Source organism: Chironomus tepperi, unplaced genomic scaffold (genome assembly GCF_022539635.2).
Source record: "Chironomus tepperi strain 1889 unplaced genomic scaffold, CSIRO-AGI_Ctep_v1 contig_275, whole genome shotgun sequence".
In the NCBI taxonomy this organism is placed as follows: Eukaryota; Metazoa; Arthropoda; class Insecta; order Diptera; family Chironomidae; genus Chironomus; species Chironomus tepperi.
Genome location: NW_027226397.1, coordinates 35,141 through 52,710, shown reverse-complemented (window position 1 = coordinate 52,710; position 17,570 = coordinate 35,141).

Below are 17,570 nucleotides of genomic sequence, written 5' to 3'. Positions count from 1 at the left end.
ATTTTGAACCAGTTTACGTCTTGAGCCTTTCAAGTTAGGTATTCTGGGTGTCATAAGACCTAGAAGTGACCGATTATTCAACTTAACTCTGGCTTAAGGCTCTAAATTTCATTTAATCTGACCTGGTACAATAGTTTCGCTGTGTTATGGCCGGATTTTTGGCCATTTCAATGCTACGAATTTTTTGATCAATTCCGGAAGTCACATGACTTAAAATTCAGCCCCAGATCAGAGTCATGTTAGCTTGACACCAATTCTTCACCATTTCTACGTCATATGCTCAATGACTTTTAAAGATTTTAGATAATTTTTTGCAAAATATGCTGAACTGAATAGGAGAATTCGAACCTTCAATTTGACGTCATTACTAATCAACCCCTAAGGCAAAATAAGGCCCAAATTTTTCTTTTAATCCTAAAAATCTCCAATGTATTTTCAGCTCAATATCGGTTTTATATTACAATTTCGCTATTGTGTAGTTTATCTATTGATAAAAGCGACGATGAACATATTCTCATTTGATACAAACACGATGTATTTTTTGTCAATGAATAAGGATAGACATTTATGAGGATTCTCATGTGAGCATATTGTAGACAATGTCATACAATATCTTCAATTTTATCGATGTATTTTTTGATAAAAATTTGTTTAAACTTTTACCTTTTTTACGGGTTCGGAAAAGCTTAATGAAAAGTCTTATGATAAACATCGGATATATTTTGATATTCGATAGACTGATACTAGGTAAAATGTAAAAGCCTATGGAGATTTACAAAATGTTTACTGTCGATAATTTTGAATCAAAAGTGATATTGTTATTGATTGGTGGGATTTTGCATGGTTTAGTCAATTTTATTTGCTGGAATTGGATTAGGGTTTGCTGAAATCTCGGTTTTGTCCAATCCTTTAGAATAGAACTGAGGTACTGAGGAGGACTCCTTTAGGAGGACTAAGGAGGACTTAGGAGGACTGAGAAGGACTGAGGAGGACTGAGAAGGACTGAGGAGGACTGAGGAGGACAGAGGAGGACAGAGGAGGACTGAGGAGGACTGAGGAGGACTGAGGAGGACTGAGGAGGACTGAGGAGGACTGAGGAGGACTGAGGAGGACTGAGGAGGACTGAGGAGGACTGAGGAGGACTGAGGAGGACTGAGGAGGACTGAGGAGGACTGAGGAGGACTGAGGAAGACTTAGGAGGACTGAGGACAACTGAGGACGACTGAGAATGACTAAGGACGACTGAAGACGACTGAGGACCACTGAGGATGGCTGAAAATATTGATTTCTGGTAGATTGCCACGATTTTTTTGCCTAATTATCTAACAAATTGACCAAAAATACCCTAATTCTACATTAACTGACTAGTCTAAGTATGTATAACCCTTAATGTACCAGAATAATCTCAGAGCTAGAGACAGTATTACAACTGAACTTACACAACCCTCTATTCGAGCATCTAACTCACAAAAACCCTCAAATCGAGCATCTTACAAACAAAAAACTCTAAAAATACTGCACATAAGAAGAAAAATCTACCAAATCTATCCGGACGATAGAATAAGACACCCTTACATGCATACAAAATTCAAAAGCATGACATGAGTATTAATCTAATATCGAAAACATTCCCACAATTTATCACCATAAAGAAGATATTTGAATAAAAATGCCATTTCATATCTGTTCCTTTATATCATTGAATTTATTGAATAAAGATGACATCATAAAGGTGTAGTCAACCTTAAATTTGTGTGTGGATGTGTTATTTAAAAATTTTAAAGATGTTCAGCCATAACCCGATTTAAAATCTGCATACATAAAAGCTTTTTTGCCAATATCTTAATCACTGTTGATTCTCAAAAGAAAAAAATTTGATGTGAGATGGAATAAAGGAAGTGAAAATCCTTTCAAATGAATACCCATATGAAATGGAACAATTTTTTAAAGCTATTGCTGAAAAAAATCTGTAAATCGAATGTACTTATGGGAAATTATTCTTTTGTATTCAAAAACATACCCCGAATGTACGTACCGTACCGTATGTTGATGCATTTTCATCCATACATACTCATGAATGGTAGAATGAATAAAATTTTCATTTTCATTGAAAAAGGTACACGTGTACACTGATCAAAAGAATCCTCAACAACTATTCTAAGTATTTTTTTATTTTAGCAATATCATGCTCTGAAATGAATTTATAGTCATCGCTCTTGTTGTTGCTATTTGTGTATCCAAAAGGGAAATGACTTGAAGCGATAGTTTTTAATTTGATTTTAGGAGATTTTAAGGTCTTTTGTGTTCCATTTGGAGCACATTGAGTGGGATTGGAATTTATGGATCGAAATGATCAGAAATGAATCAAAATAATTAAAAGTATTCAGAATTGATATAAGAATGTTACTGATCCAGGTGCGTATTTACGAATATCAAAACCTCCTTTTTTGGTCAAAACTCTTCAGTTTGTTAAAATTTTTAAGACAAAATTGGAACTAATACCGAAAGGACAAAAATTCGTTGGAACTTGGCACCAACTGGACATTAAGTTGCCATCAACTACTTATAACTTATTTTTACACGCTTTTATTTAAGTCACTCTGTTTGTATGCGTCAAATCTTGGAATCGATTTTTCGACCACTTCTGTTGCTCCTATTGAGCTCAAAATTTTTCTACATGTGTATTCCCGATGACAATACAATATTTAGGCATTTTGAAATCTCAAGAATTCTTAATTATGCTATAATTAATTAAATAAAATTTGAGATGGGAAAAAATCCGAAGTCAATTAAGTATATTTCTAATGTACATGAATTAGACCATATATAAGGTTGAAAATTAGTTTCTATGTTTTATTATGCATTGATTAATAATACCAGCTATTAATTATGTTAAATATAGTATTCGTTCAAAGCATTTTCGGAAGAGAAAAAACAAAGTTAAGTATTTTTCTCGTGGAATATTTAAAATTCAAAAAACCGTTATAGTTTGAATCTTAAAATACCGTTAAATTAAAATGAAATTTCCATCAAAATTTATCCAGTAATATTGAATCGGGACATAATGAATCTAGATCTTGATATTATGGAAATAGTGTGACTGGATGTTAACAGAATCTTAACAAAATGTGCCTGAATGTTACTGGATCTTGCTATATTGTATAAATATGGTTCTGGATGTTACTGGATCTTGCTATACTGTATAAATATAGTGCTGGATGTTACTGGATCTTACTATACTGCACAAATATGGTGCTGGATGTTACTGGATCTTCCTAATTTGTATAAATACGGTGCTGGATGTTACTGGATCTTACTATACTGCACAAATATGGCGCTGAATGTTACTGGATCTTGCTATATTGTATAAATATGGTTCTGGATGTTACTGGATCTTGCTATACTGTATAAATATAGTGCTGGATGTTACTGGATCTTACTATACTGCACAAATATGGTGCTGGATGTTACTGGATCTTCCTAATTTGTATAAATACGGTGCTGGATGTTACTGGATCTTACTATACTGCACAAATATGGCGCTGAATGTTACTGGATCTTGCTATATTGTATAAATATGGTGCTGGATGTTACTGGATCTTCCTAATTTGTATAAATATGGTTCTGGATGTTACTGGATCTTCCTAAACTGTACAAATATGGTGCTGGATGTTACTGGATCTTCCTAAACTGTATAAATACGGTGCTGGATGTTACTGGATCTTACTATACTGCACAAATATGGTGCTGGATGTTACTGGATCTTCCTAATTTGTATAAATACGGTGCTGGATGTTACTAGATCTTACTATACTGCACAAATATGGTGCTGGATGTTACTGGATCTTGCTATATTGTATAAATATGGTTCTGGATGTTACTGGATCTTCCTAAACTGTATAAATACGGTGCTGGATGTTACTGGATCTTACTATACTGCACAAATATGGTGCTGGATGTTACTGGATCTTGCTATATTGTATAAATATGGTTCTGGATGTTACTGGATCTTCCTAAACTGTATAAATACGGTGCTGGATGTTACTGGATCTTACTATACTGCACAAATATGGTGCTGGATGTTACTGGATCTTGCTATATTGTATAAATATGGTTCTGGATGTTACTGGATCTTCCTAAACTGTATAAATACGGTGCTGGATGTTACTGGATCTTACTATACTGCACAAATATGGTGCTGGATGTTACTGGATCTTCCTAAACTGTATAAATACGGTTCTGGATGTTACTGGACCTTACTATATTGCACAAATATGATGCTGGATGTTACTGTGATCTATACACAGTCGGACGAACGAAGCGAAGCGGAGTGGAGTCCGGCACTACTGTGATCTATACACAGTCGGACGAACGAAGCGAAGCGGAGTGGAGTCCGGCACTACTGTGATCTATACACAGTCGGACGAACGAAGCGAAGCGGAGTGGAGTCCGGCACTACTGTGATCTATACACAGTCGGACGAACGAAGCGAAGCGGAGTGGAGTCCGGCACTACTGTGATCTATACACAGTCGGACGAACGAAGCGAAGCGGAGTGGAGTCCTTCACTACTGTGATCTATACACAGTCGGATGAACGAAGCGAAGCGAAGTGGAGTCCGGCACTACTGTGATCTATACACAGTCGGACGAACGAAGCGAAGCGAAGTGGAGTCCGGCACTACTGTGATCTATACACAGTCGGACGAACGAAGCGAAGCGAAGTGGAGTCCGGCACTACTGTGATCTATACACAGTCGGACAAACGAAGCGAAGCGAAGTGGAGTCCGGCACTACTGTGATCTATACACAGTCGGACGAACGAAGCGAAGCGAAGTGGAGTCCGATACTACTGTGATCTATACACAGTCGGACGAACGAAGCGAAGCGAAGTGGAGTCCGACACTGCTGTGATCTATACACAGTCGGACGAACGAAGCGAAGCGAAGTGGAGTCCGGCACTACTGTGATCTATACACAGTCGGACAAACGAAGCGAAGCGAAGTGGAGTCCGACACTACTGTGATCTATACACAGTCGGACGAACGAAGCGAAGCGAAGTGGAGTCCGGCACTACTGTGATCTATACACAGTCGGACGAACGAAGCGAAGCGAAGTGGAGTCCGGCACTACTGTGATCTATACACAGTCGGACGAACGAAGCGAAGCGAAGTGAACCGTCACCGAAATATTTTAAGTATTTACTTAAACGAATTGAATACACATGGGTCGAAAAATCTATTACTTGATATGACTAAAAAGGATAAAATAAATTTATATAAAAAAAAACTTTTTTTAAAAAGTACACGCTTTTATTCATGAGTGAACTAAAAAGAAGAAAATAATTTTTTTCCGGACACACAAATATAAAACAAAATTTTTAACTAAAAATAAAAGCGTGGGGCGCTCATAATAGACATAATGTTATACATTCTTAGTTACTTGGAAATTCAAGCCCACTACACAACAAGCTAAAACAAGCAGATTTACTCCAATAGGTTTGATATTTAAATTGATAAGATTCTAAATTTACTTAATTTCAAATAAGTATAACCTACTTTAGAAAATTTTAGCACTAAAAAAAGTTAAATTAGTACATAAAAAGAATTTGGAAATTGTAAGCAAGTATCCCGAACAGATAAGGAGCATGCTCATGGGTATGCTCATATAGTTGAGCATGTTCAATTATATTAATTGAGTGTACATATAAACACGCTCATTAAAATGAGAATATTCATTGTCTGCTAGGGTATTCGATTACTGTATATGGTAAACGTTGACATATATACAAATTCAAGACTATATCCAAGTAACTAAGAATGTATAACATTATGTCTATTATGAGCGCCCCACGCTTTTATTTTTAGTTAAAAATTTTGTTTTATATTTGTGTGTCCGGAAAAAAATTATTTTCTTCTTTTTAGTTCACTCATGAATAAAAGCGTGTACTTTTTAAAAAAAGTTTTTTTTTTATATAAATTGTCTGTTAGGAAATTGATCAGTTCCGTAGCTTTGATCAAAATCCGGAGCAGCATCGAGTAATTGACCGTAATTACCAAATGACACATGATTAGTGTTGTCAACTGTCAATATCCTTGATTTATTTCTTACTTTTACAACTATGTATCCTGGAAGTTCTCTAACATACAATGTAGCATACTTGAGATTCGTTATAGGGTGCTCACAGTTATCAACTGAATGCTTAGCTAAATCATGCAGTTTGAGCTCTAATTAACAATGTGTTAGTAATGTCTACTTATAAGGACGATTAAGTACATCGATTATATCATCTAGTTATTCACGAGTGTTGCGTTTATCTAATGCAAGTCAACTCTAAAACCACCACTAAGCATCCAAATACAATTTAGAATTCTAGGCTCAATCCAAAAAACCTCTATATTTAGACCATCCTTTAAATGCATATATCACATCCAACCACTCAATCAATGAGCAAAATGAAGCAGAACACAAAAAAAAATCACAACAAAACATTAAACTATTCATTTTCCATTTGCCATCAGCATCACATATTGTGGTTTTCCATTCAAGCAATCGATCCTTTCATGAAATGAAACATTCATCCGATTTCGGAATCGTTAGTGTTGATTTGAACCGAATAACTATGCATTTACATAGTTGCAATTTTGTGAATTTTGTTATTTCTCATTCAAACTTAAAATCCATGGCTTCATTCAATGGAAAAAAGCAGAAGAATAGAAGTTGCAAGTCAATATTTTCATTTTCTATCTCATTTCTCCTCTCTTCTTTTTTTATTTATTTATTTTTCCAATTTTGAGAAATTTGCATTTAAACATCCTGTCGACGTTACGTTGAGGGGTGCAAAAAAAAGTAAAATTCATTAATACGAGGAAGAAGATTTTTATGTCAATTGACAAAACTTTTCTTTTTTTCCTTTTTTTAATAATATTATGGATTACGTTAAACGACAGTGAGGCAGAGATGATGAAAACTGTAACAAATCACGAGAGACTTTTTGCTGAAATGAGAAAGGAAAATAATAATAATGAAGAAGTTTGGAGAGTTTTAGGGGGATTTGGAGGGTTTATGGAGCTTTTTTGAGAGTTTATTTGAAGCTTAGCTTGAAGTCGAGTCGGATTTTGGATGGAAAATCGGCTCAACTTCGACTCAAACTCGACTCAATTCGACTCAAATTCGACTCAAACTGGACTCAACGTGACTCAAACTCGACTCAACTTGACTCAAACTTGACTCAACTTGACTCAAACTCGACACAAACTCGACTCAAGCTGGACTCAAACTCGACTCAAACTCGACTCAACTTGACTCAAACTCGACTCAATTCCATATTCAATTGACTCAAATTCTAGCTCTGCTTTGATGACTAGACTTGATCAATGACAATAAAATAGGCTGATTAGTTCCATTGGCTTCATTTTCCCGAGTCTATGCGACAAACTGCATTTTTGACCGTAAAATTGGGTCAAAATAGCTCGTCGCCGTTAATGCAACTTTGTATGTTACCGTTAATAAAGCAACAAAACAGTGGTCTATCGAACACTGTGTGCTGTTCGGGAACATTACTCAACAATTTATCACATATTTGCCCCAAAATCTCATTCCAAAATTCACTTCTAAACCACTCAATGCATCAAATTTCCATACATCCTTACAACCATTAAATCCTTCAAAGTTTATAACTTCGCGTTATATTTTGGCTGTTGTGGTACAAACAAAAAAATATTTTTTTCTGCACTACATCTCATTGTTTATCGTGTTTGTTGATAAAACCGCAATCCACTGTGAACGTTCAAATTTCATATGAACTCTTTTGTGAGTTGATCATACATGCAAAATAACATACCCCATTCGACTCTTTTTTATATTCAGTTTTGATGATTTGCAATCCACAGTGAGTTGAAAAGGTTTTCAATTTGTTGAATTATGTGGAAAATTGAACAAATTAAAACGTTAAATGAAGTAGAATTTTATGTGAAATTTTTGGTAAACAACTGTCTATGACGACAATTTATGTCAATAAGTACTGCATTTGTTTTATTAGTCAACTGTTCGGATTTTGTATCTAGATGGAAGCTCGGGAATGCTTCAAGGATTGAAAAGATGGTGATTCTCATAAAAATATCCACTGACAATGTTACCCGAGCAAGAAGCATCCAATGGGACTAAAAACCGTCATCACGAAGCTACCCGAGCGACAAAAAATATGTCAAGGCTAAATTAGGACTCAAAATCAAAACTACATGCAGCTCTGAGATTGTATCCACTCCATATGGACTTCATACGACTGCAATTGCTGACTTTGTGTTGCTCGGGCAGCAATCAATCAAAACTTATTGACAATGCAATATAAAAGAAACGTCCAGACACAATGCTGACAACATCAAAGTGCTTCTGATAATTCAAACAAATGGCAACAGTAATTGGTTAGAAATTCACAGTATTAATAAAGTTATTAAAGCGCATTTGAAGAAGATTATATTATTGATTGACGAGAAGTGTTAGGCGTGATTTGAACAAGCTTACAACCACACCAAAAATGAGTTCACTTGGATTTAGCTAGTTTTTAGCTAATTTTTGTTAATCGTTATAGCATTTGTGGATGATTGTATGTGACTATATCTGTGCGCATTTATCAAATGTTGCATGAAAAATGAACATCTGAACTTAGATCTATAATTTCAATGACAATTCCGATTAAATAAGCTGAATTCAAATAAACGTTTCTCTATGGACATGACATGACAAAACATCAAGCAGGCACTTACTTATGATCGACTAGTCAAAACGATGTTTTGTACATAGTCACTACATTCAGAGCTACACTAGGACGATTCGCGGTTAAAGGTCATAATATATGATTCGAAAAAGGACAAGAGAATAATTTATTCTGCCGTGTTTCGAGCCCATCCACTTCGACTCATTCATCATGTAACTGACAAAATGACCATTATTATGCCTACAGAAATTCAAGTCAATTGTCAAACAAATGGAAAATCATGGATATCGTGAATAAATATTTGACATTCGTTTCTGATTCTAAAATGTTGCCTCTTTCATTTACTTCCATACTGTATAATGCCTCACCTTTTTTATCTTGAACTTATTTTCTTCTCATGCTGTCGCGTCTCTCAATCTCTCGAGTAAGATTTAAAATCAAATTTCTTTTCATTTCGACTTCTTCTTCAAGCTCTTTTTTTAGCCAATAGAAATACGTTCGGATATATTTAAATTTATTATATTACCGTTTTCTGATAAAAATGTTAAAAGTTTTGATTAAAAAAAATTGTCGTTGGATTTTCGGTAAACTTTCTACACATTTTTTGCTACTCATCCAATTTCACATTAATCTCCAAATGTAGGTAAGAGTTGTAAAGTTGAATAAAAATTTCTCATGTAAATGAAAATTGGCACATTGTAAAGTTGAACATAAAAATCAATAATTCCATACCGCATGTATGTGGGGATTCACACACAAAAATTTAATAAACGTATGACACTTGAGATGACATATCAATTCAATTTATTTATTTTTTTGTCGTAATTGGTTTTTAAACCTGGAATGTTGAGTGTCATGCTGGGTGTCATGTTTTACTGTGAGGAATTTTTGAATTTTTTTAATTTGGGGATTTATCGATGATTGCTCAAAGATGATAGTAGATTATTGGCAATCAAAGAATTTTGGGGAATTTTATGATTTTTTTTGGGCAAATTGGGATTTTAGTACATTTGATGGATAGAATCCTAAGGCGTATTTAGGTGAAACAGGGAAGGGGCTGTTGCGGTGGTTTTAGGAGTCAACACCCACTCTCCATCCCTCCCCAATACAACGATAAGCTCACATTAAGTGTTTTTTGTACCATACTGATTAGCCACTATCAGAAGCTCAGTTGGTAAGAGCTTGAAGACGCATCTAATTGAAAGGTCTAAAGACAGATCCAACTTTCGACGAATTCTAAATGCGGCAATGGGCCCCCTTAAGTGCGCCTTCGTCAAGGAACAACAACAACAGATTTGAGTTCCACTCGAGCACTCTGTTGCACTTTTTTTCTCCGGAACCTTAGTTGTAAGAAGATTCCGAACACTTAATTTTGACTAAAAAACTGGTTTGGGATTTATTTCCGAGGAACTCATACCCACTTAGCTTCCGAAAATGTTTAAGAAGCATGACACAAAGTCCACTTAACGTTTGCTTATTGTTTTGTTGGACTAAGACACAAATTTCAATAATAAGACGTGAAACAGCGGTATTATTTGAAACATGACTATTATAGACCAGTCCGCAATACAACGTGTCCCTTAATGGAACCTTTAAAACTCCACAACGGAACCTTCTTCATTTATGTCGCTCAGATAAGACACGCCAAAAGTCAAAACTTATATTTTTTACATCCCCAAATTAACCCTTAATTTCCTCAACTTTCATCCTGTGCATGTCTACCTCAAATCAATCAAAACATATCAAAATAAAAAAATAACTTGATGAATCCAAACAGACAAGCAACAAGCATTTTCAGACAGAAACTGTCTATCAAGTAATAAACTTTTTCATTCAGACACAAAAAATAAAAGAATTCTCTTCTGGGAATTTCCCACAGTTTTCACTGTAAAAGTCATCATAATTTGATTTACGATTTTATATTTGTACTCAGTATGTATGAATATGGCAAGTGATGAAAATTAATTTTTTTAAAGCACTCTTTACTTCCATCAGAAGTCTGTCAAAATTGTCATGTCTAGAGCTTTTTTGCAATTTATTTTGTCTTTTTTAGAAGAAGTTGAAGTAGATGTGGAAGTGAGTGTGAATTTATGTCTGGAGGGTAAAGGGATCGTTCGGAAGTTATGTAACGCTAACAATATCGTTAATAGACTCCCGATTCATATCAACCATGGTCTCCGGGTAGGTTTACAACCAATCATATCAGAATTACGAATCAGGAATAAAATTAGGAATCTATTAATATAATCTAAGTTTTAGGTTCTTAAAAGATATGAATTTCATGCATCTTGGGATTATTTAGGGGTCGTTCACTCATTATACTCGCTTTTTATAAGGCATTGTCCTTTATATTCTCAGTCTAGATGGGAATTCGAGGTAGACTGAAGGTCTAATAGAGCAGTTGTGTGTGGGCTACAATGGAAAAGTATAAACTAGGTATTAACGACAGGTTGAAACTAATTATTGGTAGAGCTAGTTTTGGACGAAGTCTGAAAGTGGCAATGGAACTTGCCATTCTCAAGGATTCCGATAGAAACAGACTTTCACTAGTCGACTGCATGTTTATATTATAAATTTAGCATTTGTGGAACTTCCTAAGAAATGTCAATTTTGTAACTAAATCTCGAACTGCACCTCAACCCCCTAACAGCCTTACGTAATAAGTAAACAGCCCCATATAGCATCTCTACTTAATATATAAGCTCCATAAGACCTGAACATAAAAGCTCCCATTAAACCCCATTAAAGTCAAGGTCATCTTCAACTCCTGATACATAAATTCTCAAAATTTAATTGAAATTTATAGATAAATCTTGTATAAATAAGGAAAGAAAGCACTTCAAGCCCGAAAAAAATCTGTTGCACTATCTCGATGAACTTTATTTTGAATGTAATAAATTTTAACGCTTTTCAGGCAAACCTGCTTGAATCCTTAGCAATAGTTTAGTTAAAAAAAAAACCTCAAAGATTTATAGAGTTCACATTTGATGCCATTATTTATTCTCTACCTTTTTTTCTATGCTTTTATGGATATAATATAAAAGAATTTCAACCTGCTTGTTTACCTCAAAATATATATATTTTCGTTGCATTTCAATTGTCAGATATAATAAATCCTCGAGGGAAATCTCTAGGATGTTTCAGCAAATAGAACGGAAGGAAACAAATGTTTGGGATTCTTTTTCTTTTTGCTTAGGAAATTCAATGTTTCTTTCATTTTTGCGACATCTTGTAGATCCGAGTGACATAAATGAAGAAGGTTCTACTATGGGGCTTTTAAGGCTTTGTTGAACCTGATTTAGTAATAGAAAATTGAAGCCGGCTTAATGTGGAGGTCAAATAGATGACATTTGGCAACCATATGGACGTCATTAAGCAGTCATATGGACACCATTTGGAAGTCATATGGACACCATTTAACAGTCATATGAACACCATTTGAAGCTCATATGGACGCCATTTAGGAGCCACATGGACACCATTTGGGAGCCACATGGACACCATTTGGGAGCCACATGGACACCATTTGGGAGCCACAAGGAAGCCATTTTATAGCCAAATGGACGCCATATGGAAGTAATTTGGCCTCCACATGGAAGCGGCTTCCATTTGGTATCGAAGAAAGAGGTTTGACAGAGTTTTAAAAGCTCCTTAGCCAAGCCTTCTTCATTTGTGTCGCTCGGCTGCTTAACATCACAAAAAAAAGGATAAGAAAATGTCGAAAAAAAATTGAGATGAATTTAATTTACAGTCACACCAGACTAGCGCCATTTCATTTCGAAAGGATTCGACATTGATTTCGAAGGATTCGAAATTGTATGCGAAAATTCAAAAAATATTTTACCGTTGATTTAAATGTAAACAACGAAAAATATTTTTTGAAAATTATCAATTATTTTCATGAAATTCCATGAAATTTAGACTCAAATGATCATTGATATCATTACTAATTTGAAAGAAAACAGCTACATGCATCAGAAATTAAATAAATATTGATTTTTTGTCTGTAACGTATTTTTTGATTTTAAAAAATTTCAACGGTCAATTATTTTTTAAAAACATAGTTTTTATCCCCCTTTTTTTATTCAAATAATAACGGTCAATGTTTGAAATGGCGATAGTCTGAGTCACACATCAGCAATAATTTATCAAATTTCTTATCTCAGATTGTAATATTCCTATCAATCCGCAATGAGAATTGAACTAAACACAAACCTGAAGATCATGCATTAAATATATATTAAAATAGGAAAATTTATTGAGTGATAAGTTATGTGAGCATCCTCAATAAATTAGCAAACATTATCATGTTATCTAAATATTGGTTTTTGTGTGATTTTAATTTAAAATTTTTAATTGGTGAGATTTTTGGAAAATGTTTTTTCAGGATGGATTTTTGTGCATTTAGGTTGATGATTTTGTTAAAACTATTTTAAATTTTTTGTTGATTGTTTGAATTTTGTTTTGTGGTTTTCTGGAGTTTTAAGCAATTAAATAGGGACATATCATAGATTTGAAGCTTTGATGGATAACAAATCTGGATGAATAAGCTCAATTTACTCCAGAGTTCGAAGTCGACTCATATTTTGTATGGAAAATTCGACATAGCCAACAATAGAGCCACCTGATTAACACAAATCGGTTAAACAATCAAGAACCAAGGCCTGTGCATGCTTGATTTTGAGTTTGTGCCTGATTCGCTTTAAATACGGCTCCATACCATAGCCTGAATCAACACTGATGTCGGATTTAGGATCGATCAATCTACTTGTGCTATTTTGGTCAAATGGAAAGTATTTTGTTGTAATCTCAGCTTCACATAGGAGCAGACGGGAGTAAGTAAGCAATCGCAAGCTTTTTCGTCATCAAAAATTCAAGTCAAACTTCAGAATAATCCCAAAAATACTATCAATAATTCATCGATAATAATTAAATGTTTCAATTAATTCTCTTAATTTATTATCGAATAATTGATACGATCTATTTCACATGATAACGAAAATTTTGCTGATTATACAGCTTCTGCATCAGAATAATATATACAAGTAAATAGATAATTCCATAAGAACTCACTTCATTCAAAATTTATAGCTTTATAAACTTATTTTTTTGTAAACTTCCAAGGATTTCTCAATCTCATCTTGAGATTAAATAATCAATACTTGTTACGCTTCAAGCTATTACTCGACAAAAACTTACTATCACAAAGTCTGGTGTTTATAACTTTTGCTTTAATTAAATAAAGAAAGAACAAAACTTTCAAAATAAATCTCTGATAAAGCGGAATCAGACACAATCGGATGAAGAGGGTTTTTTAGACGACGAAACAACAAAAAATATTTCAGTTCTTATTAATTTTCTGATAATTAAGTGCTTCCAGTAATTGAAAAAATTAAGAAGCAAATATAAAATTACAAGATGATTGAAATGATCAGATGCAGTTTTGGGGGTCAGTTGGTTGTGATGTCATGTTTTCTATGTGATTTTTAAATCTATGTTCGAGGCTGCTTTTCAGTCGACTATACTCGGCTTGGCGCACGAGTCCGCATTAAAGTCGACTCAACTTGGCGCTCAAGTCCGCATTAAAGTCAACTCGACTTGGCGCTCAAGTCCGCATTAAAGTCGACTCGACTTGGATCTCGAGTCCGCATTAAAGTCAACTCGACTAAGCGTTCAAGTCTGCTTTTGAGTCGACTTGACTTGGCGCTCAAGTCCGCATTAAAGTCAACTCAACTTAACGCTCAAGTCCGCATTAAAGTCGACTCAACTTGGCGCTCAAGTCCGCATTTGAGTCGACTCGACCTGACGCTCAAGTCCGCATTTGAGTCGACTCGACTTGACGCTCAAGTCCGCATTAAAGTCGACTCAACTTGGCGCTCAAGTCCGCATTAAAGTCAACTCATCTTGGTGCTCAAGTCCGCATTATAGTCGACTCAACTTGACGCTCAAGTCCGCATTAAAGTCGATTCGACTCGACTTGAAGCATGAGTTCGCACTTAAGTCGACTCATATCAGCGCTCAAGTCGACTAGACTCCATCTGAAAATTCGTGACGACTTCGAGCTCTTATAAATCCTAGTTAATATCCAAAAAACCATACCCACCTCCTTCACTTCCTCCATTAAAAATCAAATATTCCAATCAACATCACAACCACACAATCCCCAGACTTGCCTCCAAACTATATCAAACAGAGATAATTTTAGATAAAAAATGCACAGTGTGGGAAAGAATAAACAAATAACAGTCATTGACCTTAATTGCTCATCACTATTCCACTTTTATTTGCTCTTTTTTTAGCAATTAACTAAAAAGTTCATTTAACTAATGACCAAATAATACACAAGAGACACTACTCGTGTTTATCAGCTTGTGATTGTAATGAGCAGCAAGTATGAAGAAGAAGTTTCTTTGATTTGGATTTTTTGTCTTGCGTCTAATTAAGAAAATTCGTTAGTTTTGGTCGATGGTGTGGATGGAATTGTGTCAAATTTTTTGGAGGGGTCGTTGACATGGTTGGGTGATGGGAATTGACGTTGTGGATGAAATTAGGCGAAATTGATGGAAATTGAGTACTTTTAAGATTGGTGCTCAATGGTTGACCCTGTTGGTTTTCTTAATCAGCCCGAAAAAAGGTCAAGTTGCGAAATAATGACTGGATGAGGACATAATGGCAAATCAGACCAAGTTTAAGGCTTTTTGATCAATTTTACATGATTTACCCTAGCCGGCAAAGAGCGTGGTCACATGAAAACAGTTAGTAGACATTAACCCTCATGAACATGCTCACCTAGAATATTTAAGGTAAGCAAGCTCTCACGAGCATTCTCATTGTCTGCTAGAATTGATTTTTAACTAAAAAATTCCTACCAAACCTTCCAAAAAGATGCAAAATTGACCTCAAAAATCAATTCAAATTCCCATTAAATTTCATCAACTTTTATTAATCTCAGCAATCATCTCCATCAATTTCGAATAATTTATCATCAAAATAAAAGTGAAAATTGACAAAAAAAACTGAAGATCAGCAAGATGACTTGCAAGAAAAAGTAGCACAAAAGTATCCAGTTAAATTCCATTCCTTAAAAAACTTTATCGATTTATTTCTCAATTTCGTCAACAAAACTAGTTTATAAAAGGAGACAAAATGTGAATACAAATGACTCAACACATATTTTCGAGAAATTTCCATCTTCAAGGCAGTAAGCAACAAAGCGAAAGTAATGTGAATTGCATTAATTAAAGTTAATGATTTTCAACCAAAAAAAAAAGAGAGACACACAATTTTAGGTAAGTGTGACTGTGTAATTAGAGTAAACTTATTACAATCCTTAAGATATTTATGCATGGGTAGCCATTGCATCAAGTTTACGTAATGAGATCTTTGGGAGATTACTTACGGATGAGTTAATTACAAATTAAGACATTACAATCATCTTAATGGAATTATAAAAACCACATCTCAATTTATTTAATTTGTCTATAAAGTGCATCATGTTGAAGGAACAGTTTAGCTTTAATATTATGGATCATCTCGTATTTTATTAATATTAAAGTTCATGTTTGTTGCACACGAGATAGGAAAATATTGTTTAGAAAATTCTCTAAATACCTACACGTGCTCAGTCTGTCGAAAACATGACAATTTACAATAGTTGTGTGCTTCATTTAATTATCATGTCGGACACATTCTTAGCGCTTGTATTGAAATTTGGATATTTGGATCAGAAGGGGGATTGTTAGGTCTGAGAAGCGTTGAATTCTTCTAGAAAGGTAGTTTGGCTTTGAAAAAATCACTGTCTATGAAAAATAGCGAAGTTCCTTCAAAATGACTTAAATTTCTTTCAAAAAGCTCACATTTCTGTCCATCCAAAAGCTTCATTTCATTCTATATAGCTCAAATTCCATTCTAAAAGCTTCAACTCTTTTCAAAATGCTCAAGTTAATTCCCAAAAGCTTTAGTTCCTTCCAAAAAGCTCAAATTATTTTCAAAAAGCTCAAATTTATTTCGCTAAGCTAATTTATCTTCCTATGTCAAATTCATTCAAAAAAGTTCAAATTCCATCCAAAAAGCTTCAATTCTTTCCAAAAAAAAAGCTAAAATTTCTTCCACAAAAGCTCACATTCCTTCCAATAAGGTCAAAATTCGATTAAAGACTCATAAATTTCTTCCTGAATGTAGAAATGTAGAAATGTACTAAGCAGCTCCAATTTCTTCCAAAAAGCTCTAATTCTTTTCAAAAAGCTCAAATTGCTTCCAAAAAGCTTTAATTCCTTCAAAAGAAAGCTTAAATTACTTCCAAAAATCTCCAGCTTTTTCCAAAAAGCTCAAATTCCTTCCAAAAAGCTCCATTTATTTTCAAAAAGCTCAAATTCCTTCAAGAAAAGACTTTGATTTTTTCCAAGAAGCGCTAATTTCTTCTAAAAGGCTTCAATACTTTCCGAAATGCTCTAATTTCTTCCAAAAAAGCTCCAATTCCATCCAAAAATCTGTAATTATTTCCAAAAAGCTCCAATATTTTCCAAAAAGTTCAAATTCCTTCCAAAAAGCTTTAATTCTTCCAAAAAATCTGCAATTATTTCCATTCAATTATTTCCAATCTCAAATTTATTTGAAAAACTTAAAATAAATTTTGAGAAAATTTGGGTTTTATCCTCAAATTGACTCCAATGTGAATCAAAAATCACCATCTTCCACCAATGAATCAACCCCCTTGTTGTCCAGCAAACACCAAAGCTGTTAATATTATTGTTATTATTAATACTGCTGTTATTCACTAACATTGCAATAATATGAGGTCATATCTAGGGGTCCGAAAATTACCGGTAATCGGGATTTGACGGTAACGGATATTTA